This window comes from Lemur catta, chromosome 22 (genome assembly GCF_020740605.2).
Source record: "Lemur catta isolate mLemCat1 chromosome 22, mLemCat1.pri, whole genome shotgun sequence".
NCBI lineage: Eukaryota > Metazoa > Chordata > Mammalia > Primates > Lemuridae > Lemur > Lemur catta.
This window is the reverse complement of record NC_059149.1, coordinates 25,713,351-25,725,496: the sequence shown is the minus strand read 5'-3', so window position 1 is coordinate 25,725,496 and position 12,146 is coordinate 25,713,351. Positions and strand designations below refer to the sequence as shown.

The 12,146-nt window shown below is 50.5% G+C and overlaps 1 protein-coding gene across 1 annotated transcript in view; it reads left to right on the top strand.

Moving 5' to 3' along the window:
* Nucleotides 1–9,466: 9,466 nt before the first annotated feature.
* The window catches only part of SCARA5 (scavenger receptor class A member 5), an 83,157-nt gene continuing 80,477 nt past the window's right edge, over nucleotides 9,467–12,146 (top strand). Inside the window, exon 1 of the mRNA XM_045535294.1 lies at nucleotides 9,467–9,850. The gene's annotated coding sequence lies outside the window, so the exon portion shown is untranslated. The remainder of the gene's footprint in view (nucleotides 9,851–12,146) is intronic.

Genomic DNA, 12,146 nt, shown 5'->3' with positions numbered 1-12,146 from the left:
TCCAGGATGTGCCTGCTGGGATCACAGGCTGTGTGGAGGGCTGTGAGGGGAGATGGGGCTGGAGAGGGTCTCTCTCCCCTCTGCTGCGGCAGTGGACAGCCACCCAAGGAAAGGGACCAACTGGAGAGTCCATGATGCTTCCGTTCACATGGAGCCTGCTGCTACGCTGGCTTCATCGGTGCCTCGTGGGAACCTGGGGACACCAGGGTGGAAGGGCTGTTATTGCTCAGGAGCAGTTTTCCTGGCTCAGTCCCTGCCGCCAGCTGAGATCTTGTTGTCTGGGTCCTCAGCAGCTGCCTCGTACTCATTCAAGGGACTGGAAAAATTTCCAGAGAGAGACGAGATTCATGAGCCTGTTCCTTATACGTGCTAAAATCCTGGTGCACGCAGTCTGCTCTCTTGGGCGTGTTGGCATGTGTGTGGCAGAGAGCCAGCACTTGCTGGAAGGCGGCCAAACACACCCACCCCAGAGAAGGGGAGATGTGACCTGAAGCACAGAATGCTCCCTCTCCCTTGCCAGCAGCCCTTTTTTGCTTATGTCAGTGGTTCTTGGGGAACAGACACGCCCAGCAGGACTTGATTCTAACCCACTGTCTTGAACTTCAATTTGAGTTTTCCATGCATAATAAATTGCAGTGGGAATTGAGGAATTGGGGAAACTACTGAATTAGGAATGGATCTACCCTGAGAAGTACACACGCATGCTCACACATTCCAAGGAATGTGCCGAGGGACACAGGGATGTGATACTGCAATGCCGGCCACTCCCTGTGTGCGGAAGCTACCCTCCCTCCCCAGGGCGGCCCCCAGTGCTGTGAGCAGAGAGGGGTCACTGGAGTGCACTGTGGAAATAGGGACAGATTATTCTGACACTTTCTTCTCTTCTTATTCTTTTGGGCGAGAGAGAGAGAGATCAGACCTGCAGCGTCATGAACACTGAGGCAGGACTTCTCTGAGACTTCCCACAGACTCACTTTGAATTGACATTAGCCCAAAGGATAAGTACATTGTATTTCTGTATTAACCATGTCTTTTAGTTTATGTGTTCTGGTGCTTTGACATCTAGGACCTTGCTGACCCTGGAGGGACCGCCCCTCATGGGGCTAACCGATTCCTAGAGATGGTAAATAACTTTTTCTCAAGCCAAGCTTGCTTTTCAAATGCAAATTAACCCATCCAGAGCCCATACTCCCAAATCGGGAGGGGAAAAATATCTCAACCTAGAATTTTATACCCGGACAAACTATCACTCAAGGGTGAGGATAAAAATAAAGATATTTTCAGACGTGCAAGGTCTCTATAGATGTATTCCATCATAGATGTGTTCCACTAAGAAAAGGAAATAAATTAAGAAAGAGAAATGTTAAGAGAGCAGAATGTTAAGAAAGCAGAGCCTCCAACCCGAGGTAGAATCAAACAGAAGCTCCAGGGTTAAGGGGAAGGTAAATGTCTGGACAACAGCCATGAACTAGGTATAGAGAGTAATTGGTCCAGTATGAAGCAAATCAGAAAGTTTGGGGCAATATCTACAGAAAGATAAAATTCATAGAATAGCTGATGTATTTTACTGTATTGAGAAGAGACTGATGGAAGTGGCAGGAAAATAACATAGAAGAAAATATTCCACATAGCTTGGCAGTGAATAGTATTTACATAATCGTAATAAAGTAAACTGAAAAATTATTGAAATGAAAGTACGACAAAACTGTCCTAGAAGGATGGGGGAAGGCATGTTTATGGGTGGGAGATGGAGCAAAAGAGAGCCAACTCTTTTCTCTACAGTTGGAATAGATAATGCGTAGAACTGGGGGAAAAAGAATTAGCAGTATAAGTGTATTATTTAGAAAGGTGGAGATAAATATAAAAAGCAGCAGTCAGAGGACCAGAAGTGGATGCCCATGGGAAACCGAGTATGGGTTTGAGAGGTTAGGGAGCTGTTGCTTTCATAGTAAGCTTTGTAGAACTATTCGATTATTTTAAAAATTATTGAAAATGCATTCATGCATATCTTTGATACATATAAAATCTAAATTAGAAAAAAAATAAAACCTCCACTTTGCACTAACCCTCAGATGGGTCATGTTTCAGGAAGGAAGAGAAAGAAAGAAAAGAAAGAAAGAAATTATATCCCTTTATATTCTGATTTCTTTCTATTCCTGCATCTTTGTCCTCTCTCCCTCTCTCACCATGTTCCCATTTATTTGCCTTATTTTCCTTTCTTTTATCTCCGTCATTCTTCCTCAATTTCTCTTCATCTTTTTTTCGTTTTTTTCTCTCTTTCTGGGATAATATGCAGCTGAAATATCTTTATTAGCATTACTTTATTATGCTTATTGAATATAATATTTCCTGGTTTTAGTTCTTACTATTGAAAGCATGCATGGAATGTTCTTTCCTTCCCCCAACCAAAGCAAGCTAAGCAGCAAAGTCATTTGTAAGTTGCTTTGTATCAAGGCGGAGGAAGTTTCCTTGTAAAGGCCCGCTCGGACTGGGGAGCGATCTCAGAGGTCACTGGGTCCAGCCAGTCACCCCGTGTGGAAAACCTCTCTGCGGCGATGTGAGTACAGTGGGGACGACACAGGCTCTGATGAAATAACGTTAATGGTGGGAATTTCCAGTCAGCTGCCAGCCAGGGTGCCGGGTCCAGACAGCTCAGTGGTGAACAACAGCTTCCATATGTGAAGTGGAATTCTGCGCTCCCCCTAGGGTAGTTCAGAGAAGACCTAATACCTCTCCCATGACAGCCCTTCTCATATCTGAAACAGAGATCAGGCCCCTTGTGGAGTTTCTTCTCTGGGCTCAACACTGCCCTCTCCTGTTGGTTTCTGGACCCTTCTCCCCCCTGGTTGCCCTGGTGGGCTCCCTCTAAGTTGGTGGCTAAATCTTTCAATCAGAAGCACCTAGAACCGAACGTATGATCTCATCAGTGCAGAGTTCAAGGGCTCGGTAACCTCCATTTTTCTGCTCATCATGCTTTTATTAATGCAGCCTAAGTTTTGAAATAGAAGTTGTGTGTCCTAATCTGAAAATCCAAAATCCCAAATGCTCCAAGACCTAAAACTTTTTGAACACTGACATGGCACTCAAAGGAAATGCTCATTGGAGCCTTTTGGATTTGGGATTTTCGAATAAGGGATCCTGAACCAGGATCTGAAAACATCTGAAATCCAGAACACGTCTCTGGTCACAAGAATTTGGGATAAGGGATACTACTCAACCTGTAGCTGTCTTCCTTAACCCTTGCTGACCTACATCAACCTTAAAGTCATCCAAAATGTGATACTTTTTCTTACGCGCTCCAGAGAATCCCTGTATCCCGTATCCTATGTGTGGGAAAGTGCGTTTTTCCAACATTGGTGTCTGTTTTACACTTATCCCAGTAAGTCTCTTCTTAAGAGTTTTGGCCCAAAGTCTCACCCTGTTTTGAGAAGTTTCTTATGATTCACTTGAGCCAACATGTTTGGCTACCAATTACAAATTGCTCACATTAAAATTATTTCATCATCTAATTCAAATTCATCATCTAATTCAGACAAATCTTATTAATACATCATCTCAGCTCTGAGACAGATCCTCTTGAAGGGCATCCTGGGTTGTTGCGTGTGACAATATACGGAGCTCCCGGTAAGCCTTGCTCTGGGGTCTCCGGCCTGAGAACACAGCAGGGAGGAGGGTGATCCGCTTTACTGTCCACAGCCTTGGGCCCCTGTCAGAAAACCTGGGCTGTCTCATGCAATCCATCATTCCCACACCTCCTGGGAAATAAATTAAAACGAGCCGAGCTCATGGAGACGAAGCAGATGGTTGGGTGGATTCCACGGTGGAGCAGGGAGCTCCACCAGGCAGAGGCTCCTGCTCCCACTGCCTCAGACTCAGCGCCAGCTGTCGGCAGCTGGACACCGGAGAGAGAGCCACATAGTGATTAATGCTCCGTTTGTCAGGGGCTGTCAGTTCTGAAAAATAACAACAATGGCCGACGTTTGCGACGCGCATTCAGAGTTTTCAAAGCGCCTCCCCCCATAATCACCCTTGAGATGGGAAGGCCAGGAAGTAGTAACTCGGTTTTACAGACAAGGAAACTCAGACGCTAAGAGGTTTTGTGACTTGCCCACCTCCACCGAGCTGGGGAGGGTGGAGATGGGAGTCAGGATCGGGCTTCGTGCCTTAGAATCCACAGAGTGTCTCTGGGGCCTGCCATCCATGTAACCAGCTAGTAAGTGGGGGTTCATATCCTGCTCTGGGCCTGTCACTGGGCTAGATGTCGAAGGGGACACACGGAGTATCACACATGCCCCTGGCCCTCAGCGAGCTCAGAGCAACCTGAAGCACTTTGTTGGGCCCCTGACCGTGTGGCCGGCCCCTGGGACAACATCCATCTAGGGGAGCAGGGCCCGGTCAGCAGGGAAGGCTGCAGAGGAGAGTCAGGGCTCGAGCTGGTCTTGAAGGGTGAGCTCAACCTTCGGGGTGGTGTTGGAGGGCGGGAGTGGGCAAAGCCCTGCAGGTGGGTGTACTGGCCTGGGTGACGAGAGCAGCAGTGTGGGGGTCACAGTGGAAGAGGACAGAATGGAGGGTGACCCAGGCCGTGGGCAGCACTGGCCTTGAGCAAGGCATTCGGGCCACTCTATTCACACAGCTGTGCAGCAGGATGGGAGACCGTGACAAATGGGACATGGTCCCTCCCTCAGGAACAGGACAGGTATGATGGTCTTCCTGTCCTCTCAACAGATGGCTCCTCCTCACACTCCAATAGTCGGAGGCATATTTTACTGTGCAGCACTCAAGAGTAATAAGGCTTACATTTTCCTGAAATTGTTTTCAATTATGAGCAAGTCATTTTCACTGCCCTAGCTCAGAATTTCCCCCAGTGTGCGCTGTGGAACAGGCCCTGTTCTCTGCGTTCAAGTAAGAATGGAGAAGGCTTAATGCTGCATCCCCCTCTTGGAGCATCACCATGCTCAGTAGCATTTTAAAGGCTCTGATAAGTCCCGCAATAAAGGAATGCCTTTGGCTTTCACCAGAGAACCCTTTTTCAAGGGACTCCTAGGAACATCTCGTGAGACTAGTGGGCTTTCCATCACTGTCTTGTCCCATCTGGTCCTCACAACTGCCCTGTAATTTGGGGTTATTATCTTTGTGTCCCATGAGAACACCGAGACCAAGAATTTTAGTGATTTGCCCAAGGCTGTGCAGCTAGGAATGGTCAGATTAAAGTCCGGGACTTGACACTGTTAAGTCTAGGGCTTTGTCCCTAATTCAGCATTTTGTTACAGTGGCATTTGTCACTTACATGCCTGCCCTCCCCACTGGACTATCGGTGGCTTGAGGATAATCTCTGAATCATCCTTTATAGAGGTTATTGCATTTTTTCTAATTAATAAAGTGTACATATTTTTTGAGGGGGATACAAAAAATTATAGAGGAGGAAATCTGAAAAAAAATTGAACCAGCTGGGCTGCTTTTGGATTTGGAGGCCCCTTTCCTCAGCTCTGTCTTCCCTCCCGAGATTACCTACTGCTGGCAGGAGGTGGGAGCCTGGTGGCTCCAGGTGGTTGGTGGATTTCAGTTAAGAGCAGGTGGGTGCTGCTTTGAGATAACCAATCAGATAAATCAGGAAACATTTATGTTATTGATTGAACAAAATTTTACAAATGCTAAATTCTTCTATCACTTAGTGTGTATAATCATTACTTTTTACCCAAACTATCTCCTGAACAAGACCTAAGTTGATGAAATTCATTGTATAATTAAACAAGCTACTTTCAAAAAATAGCAAATCTAAATTCTGAATTTTGAAAGATTATATTCTTTTCACCAAGGTATTTCTACAAAGCTGAACAACAAGAAAAGATAAACACTGGTTTGTGACCAATAGACAAAAATTGTTTCTGAAATATTTACATTTCATGTGAACCAGGTTAAAAACTAATGAAAAATATTATGCTAAAGTAAAAATTTTGAAGAATGTATTTTTGTAAAGCAGGCCACAGATGAAGAAGTAGCAAAGTCCCTGGAGCAGTCAAATTCAGAGAGACAGAGAGTAGAATGGTGGTTGCCAGTGGCCGGGAGGTGGTGGGTGTGGAGAGTTGTTTAATGAGTACAGAGTTTCAGTTTTGCAAGGTGAAAAGAGTTCTGGACATTGGTTACACATCAATGTGAATATGCTTAACACTACTGAAGTGTACATTTAAAAATGGTTAAGGGGCTGGGCATGGTGGCTCACACCTATATTCCCAGCACTTTGGGAGGCTGAGGTAGGAGGCTTGCTTGAGACCAGAAGTTTGAGACCAGCCTGGGCAACATAGTGAGACCTTTTCTCTACAAAAAATTTTTTAGAAAAAGCTAGGTGCGGTGGTGTGCATCTGTAATCCCAGCTACTCGGGAGGCTGAGGCAGAAGGATCACTTAAGTATAGAAATTCGAGGTTACAGTGAGCTATGGTTGTGCTGCTACACTCCAGCCTGGGTGACAGAGTAAGACCTTGTCTCTAGAAAAAAAGAAAAGAAAAGAAAAAATGGTTAAGATGGTAAATTTTATGCTATGTGTATTTTATCACAATTAAAACTTTTAAAAGGTTTAAACAAGAAATAGCAAACCATAGTGAATAAATACATAAAAAAAAAAAGTTTTAAATATATGAAGTTCAAGAACAGGCAAAATAATCCCTGATGGTAGAAGACAGATAGTGATTACCCTGGGGAGGGGACTTGGTGACCAGAAGGGGACACAAGGGGGGCTTCTGAGGTGCACAGAATATTCTACTCTTGCCCCAAGTGCTGGTTTCACAAGTCTATCTATTCAGTTTGTAAAATAATGTATGCATTGTACAATTACGATTTGTCCATTTTTCTTTGGATATGTTAAACTTTCTAGCATTTTTTTTTAAGAAAGATGCCTGTTGGAGGGGGGAAAAGAAAACAAAGTCAGGCCTGAGAATGCAGTTTTGAAATACAGGCAGCAGAAGCGGCATCGAGCCCTTGAGGGTTGCAGGACTGCAAGTCCCCACTCTCGTGCCTTCTTCCCCTCGGCTGAGATCCTGAAGGATGGGGCCGGGTCTAACTCGTGTCTGTAAAAACATTTCTAACACACTGCACGAAGGTACAGACTAATACACCGCATGAAGGTGCACAGCAGATGTTTGTTGAGTGAATGACTGAATGTATGGAAGGAATCCTCACATCGGTAGATGCCCGGGAGGGAGAGGATGGTTGTGGACGCTGTGTCTGAGAGGCCACGGGTTCAGCCTTGCTCGGTGTCTCCACGAGGAACGAGGAGGGTGATGCTGCCCTCCCCACCTAGGAGATGGAGTCGTTGGGACACTCAAGGGAAATATTCAAAGGTAGCGGGAGGCACGTGAGTGGGTCTGCTCTGCCTCCTCTGTCTCCAGCGCCTGCGTGGACAGCAGAACGGATGTGGCCACTGCAGAGAGTTCTCCGTTATTCAAAAGCTCGGTCCCTCCATTGTAAGCACTTGGATTTCGTTACCTTTATTTCCATAGACCGAGCTACGTCAGGAGTCCAGTCTACCCGCCTTCATCAATGCAGCCACATTCTCATAACACCTTCTGGGGAAAAAATGCCTACATCTGTGATTAAACTGCTTTCCGGACGATTCTGATTTCAGGTGGCAGGAAGGTATCATCTGAGCTAAGATCTGCCCGAAGGACCCTGACCCACTGAAAATCCACCTCTCCGGGCCATGCCTGTTCTTCATTACCTGCTGCCCCTTGGCCTGTTCTGGCAGCTCCATTCAATACAGACAAAGATCGGAAACAGCCCAAATCCCCATCCACAGGAGAATGGGTACACAAACTGTGTTCTACGCATGTAACAGAACACTGCCCAGTGTGCCGCTCATGGCAGGAGGTGCACGGAGAGTGAGGAAGGAAGCGAGGTCACACACGGAGTCCCCACGTGGCAGAAGGGAGAGTGAACCCAATCCCGCCAGCCCCTTCCACAGCGGCACTGCTGTACCCAGGAGGGTGGAGACGCACGATCTAAACACCTCCCCAAAGGTGACACCTCCCAACACAGTTGCGTTGGGGACTCAGTTTCCAACATGCGAATTCAGGGGGACACACTTAGACCGTCGCACTAACAACAATATTTCCTGTGAATATACGCATCTCTGCAATGAAGGTCTCCGGACGTCGCATTCTGAGCACATTTCTGGCTACTTGTAAGATTACATTCCTAGGAATGCTGGTGAATTGATGGGTGACAAAAACATTCTTTTTCGTGAGAGGCAAGTCGTTAAGGGCACAGACCCTAGAGTCGAATTGCCTGGGGTTGAATCCCAGCTCTGCCACTGACAGGCCGTGTGACTCTGGACAGGTGAGTTCATCTCTGTCCCTGCAGACGGGCGCAGTCGCGGTGCCAACCCCACAGGGCTGTTGTGAGAAGCAACAGTGAATATGTGAGAAGCACCTGGAGTCGCCCGGCACGTGGTGTGGACTACAAGGTGTTTCGTCTCCTCCTTTTCTTTCTCTCCCTCCTCTCCCCTTATTATTATTATAATTATAGAATTAATGTTTTTTCTCCCTGTAAAATGGAGAGTCACATTGCAGCTGCTGCCCGGGGACAGTCAGGAGGGCCGTCCTGAAGATGACTAAGACGTTTCTGACTCAGCTGTGGGTTGGCAGCCGCACGGCGAGGAGAGCTGAGCCTTGGCGAGCACTTCTCATGGACGAAGTCTGACCCTGAAATACTGAGGCCGAATCTTTCCCCAACAAACAGAAACACATTTATGCACGTCACCTTCAGAGCACTGTCCTCCGGCGGCCGTCCTGCGTACACGGGCTGTGCCGAGGTGGTGCAAACCATTTTGGGGGTCTCCTGATGCCTTCCTCTGCCGTCACCCCAGCCTGAATTAGCCGCTCCCTGAACGTTTGCTTAGATCTCCTTTTTCAAACATCAAGGATTGTGCTTAGGTTTACAGCTATTTGTGCCTGAGTCCACCTCCCGTGCTGGCTTGTGGCGACCCTGTGTCCCCAGGCCTGCATGCAGTGTTAGCGCGTCGTAAATACTGGCTTTGTTGCTAAGTAGTGTTGAGACCCCAGGGGCCTTCTGAACATCCCCAGCGTGGCCAGTCTGTCATCTGGGGGGGGTGGATGGGACTCCAGGAAACCACACGAAGTAATTCTATGTCAAGTTTGGTGAATGAATCAGGCCATGCCAATTCTGTCCTATAAATAAATTTACAAGACTGGTTTTCTTGCATGGCTTGTAAGCCAGGGTCTAGCTGCCATTCCCCGAGCCGCGTTCCAGAAAGAATCTCGAGCAGGGCCTTAGACCAGGCGCGGGGAGTCCCAAGGCCAAGGCTGAGCGCGCGGCTCGGGCCGGGCTGGCGTTCCCGCGCGGGGCTGTAATGCTCAGATTGGCCACGAGAGGGGGGCCGTGTCCCAGACCCCGCCACGGGAGGCTCCGCAACTGCTCCAAGAACTTTAGCTTATAAAGCCGGCGGCGGGAGCGGCCACAGGCCACATCTCAGCCGGTACCCAGCGCCGCCGAAGTGCCTCCTCAGGACATCTCCAGGTTGCTGCCCGAGGCGGGGCGCCAAGACAGGGACTGCAGGCGCAGACCCCCACTCGGGGTCTCCCAGGCACAGACCCCCGCTCTGCCACAGGTTGAGTCTTGCCTCCTGCAGAAGTGACCCTTGTGATCCTGCCCTGCGTCGGGTCCCTGGATGCCCCTACAGCCTCGTTCTATGACTCGGTCTCCATTTGGCTGGCTGTGGGGACAAGCTCGGAGGGGCTGCCTGGGTCTCAGTGTGGTGGCAGCCGGCTCTCCAGCCACCATGGCAGATGCTGGGAACTGAGAGGACGGGCTCTGTGGCCTCAGCCAGGGGGCACTCAGGTGAGTCTCCGTGCTAACTTTGTCCTGTCTCCTGGGCATGATGTCCCTAAGGCAGCCGGAGCACACAGGGATGTGCCGGATGGAGCAGAGAACCAACTTCGGGGATCTTCAGGATGTATTGCCTGGAGGTGCGGCTCCAGGTGGGAAGGTCCCGCCTGTCGGAGCCTGTGGACATCGGCTAGGCCCTTATCCAGCTGCCTGGGCTGAGGGGCGTGAGCCTGCATTTGGGGTGCCAGAGGGAAGCTATTGCCTTGGTGGCAACACTGCTTGGCTCCTGTCAGAGCTCCAGAGCTGATTCAGGGAGCAGATGGTACAGGTGACAGCTCCTGTCCATGTGCGTGTGTGCATGTGTGTGTGTGTGTGTGTGTGTGTGCGTGCCCAGTGGTGGGACGTGAAGGGAGAGGTGACGTATAAAACATCTGCACCTCTCCAGCTTTGGGTTATGATTTAGGTTGGCTAAGTACAGTCAGAGGAGGAAGGCGTGTGAAACCTACTCAGTGATCATCTCTCTGGAGGGGGCCACCTTCACGGTGACTGCTGGAACCCAGAGACACCGTCTTGGGAGCAGCAGTGAGGCTCTTGCCACGCCCTCAGCAGGGAGACTCACTGAGGCCTTCGGATGCCCAGAGAGGGACCTGGAGAGGCAGGGTCCCGCGTCAGCCCTGGGCTGCATTCACCGCTGTCTTCTGCAAGGGACCCCAAGCAGCTTTGGTCCTGGGACTGGCTGGGAAGGAGGGAGGCCCCAGGAGCCCAGACACCCGCTGTCTGGCTTCTCGGCAGGGTCCGAAGATGCCGGCGGAGTGGGGGGTGTTGGTTCTCATCAGACTCTGCCACCAGCTCCCCTGTGTGACCTTGTTCGTAAAGCCCTTCTGCGAGCATTTTCGCATGTGAGGCTCACAGCGATGCCGAGTGGCTGGCAGCTGTGGACCGTCCCGTGGTAAAGGTGATGCACCTGAGGCTGAATGAGGTCAGCTGACTGGGCCAAGTTCCCTGAGAAATACATAAAAAGAGGGGCCAGGATGGGAGCCTTTGGCCTCTGTGCTCCCCACTCCCCACGTGCCTGCACAGAGCCCAGGGAGGGGTGCACGGATGGCCGAGGGCTTTTTTAGCTCTAAAATGCAGAATCTGGAAGTAGATCCTTGGTGCCTTGGGGGCAATTGCCTGGGAGTGAATCGTGACACTCCAAGAGGTAAGTGGAGTGTCCCCTCCCTGCTTAGAGGGAGGCCTCCCTCTGACTTGAAGCATTGAGGTCCAGGTCCTTGGATTTCTGCCACAGGTTAACTGTGGCTTCCACGCCCTGCTCGTGTGTCCCCTGCCCTGTCTCTTCCCTTTAAGCTCTCAGAGCCTCTCCTCAGCCCCAGGGCCCCCACCTGCTGGGATCATTGGCTGGCTCTCTGGGGTGTGATCCTCTTCACCTGAAGGTGGCCCCCAAAAGGGGCTGGCATGTACCTCCCGGACACAGCAGCCTCGTGGCTGGGCCAGGGCCCCGCGGGGGAAGCCCCTGCCTGGTGCCTCTTCCTGCACTGCTCTCTGTTGTTCTTGCCTTTCTGGCCTTGGTTGGTTCAACTTTAAAGTGGGAGTGACGGAATGGGAATGCCACCTGCCTGCCACTGTCACTGTGCTGCTGGGAGGAGCTCACAGGGAGATCCCGGGGGGCAACTGGCCTGGGGGGTTGCACTGTTGTCTCCACTCTCACCGTTGGTTGTGTCTTGCCCGAGAGTGCAAACATGGTCCAAAGGCGACAAGACCCGTGATCTGAGAGGCCAGATGCCTGCCTCCCACTCCCAAGAAAGAAAAACAGCGCCAAATAAAACCTGGGCAGACAGAACGTGCTTAGGTTTCATTTCCAAGTAACAAACATTAGCGGCATCAGCTGTGCAGTTCCAAACCCCTCTCCCCAGCAGCCCCCCGGGCTCCTGCTCCTGTAGCTGAGGGGTGGAGGGCCGCCCCCCAGACACGTTCCAGCCCTGGCCGGGGGCTGACCAGAAGGGGAGGACGATGGACGTGGCCGTGGGGCCCCACACCTCCCCTCCACAGGGCAGCGCCTGTCCAGCCCTGCGTGACCTCTGGACAGCAGTGGCTGTTGCCTTTGGCTGAGAGAGGGTCGTCGCAGGCAGAAGAGACGCTGGCTTCTGCTTCGTGGCTCCCCAGGGGCGAGGCCAGAGGGAGGGTCCCTCACTCAGTGCTCGTAAAACAAGGGAGGGTCCCCTGCAGCTTAGCGGTGACGGAGCTATCCGGGACTCCACCTAGAGGCCCTCACTGGGTGGAGGACTTGGGTGGAGGGCCGGGACGGGGA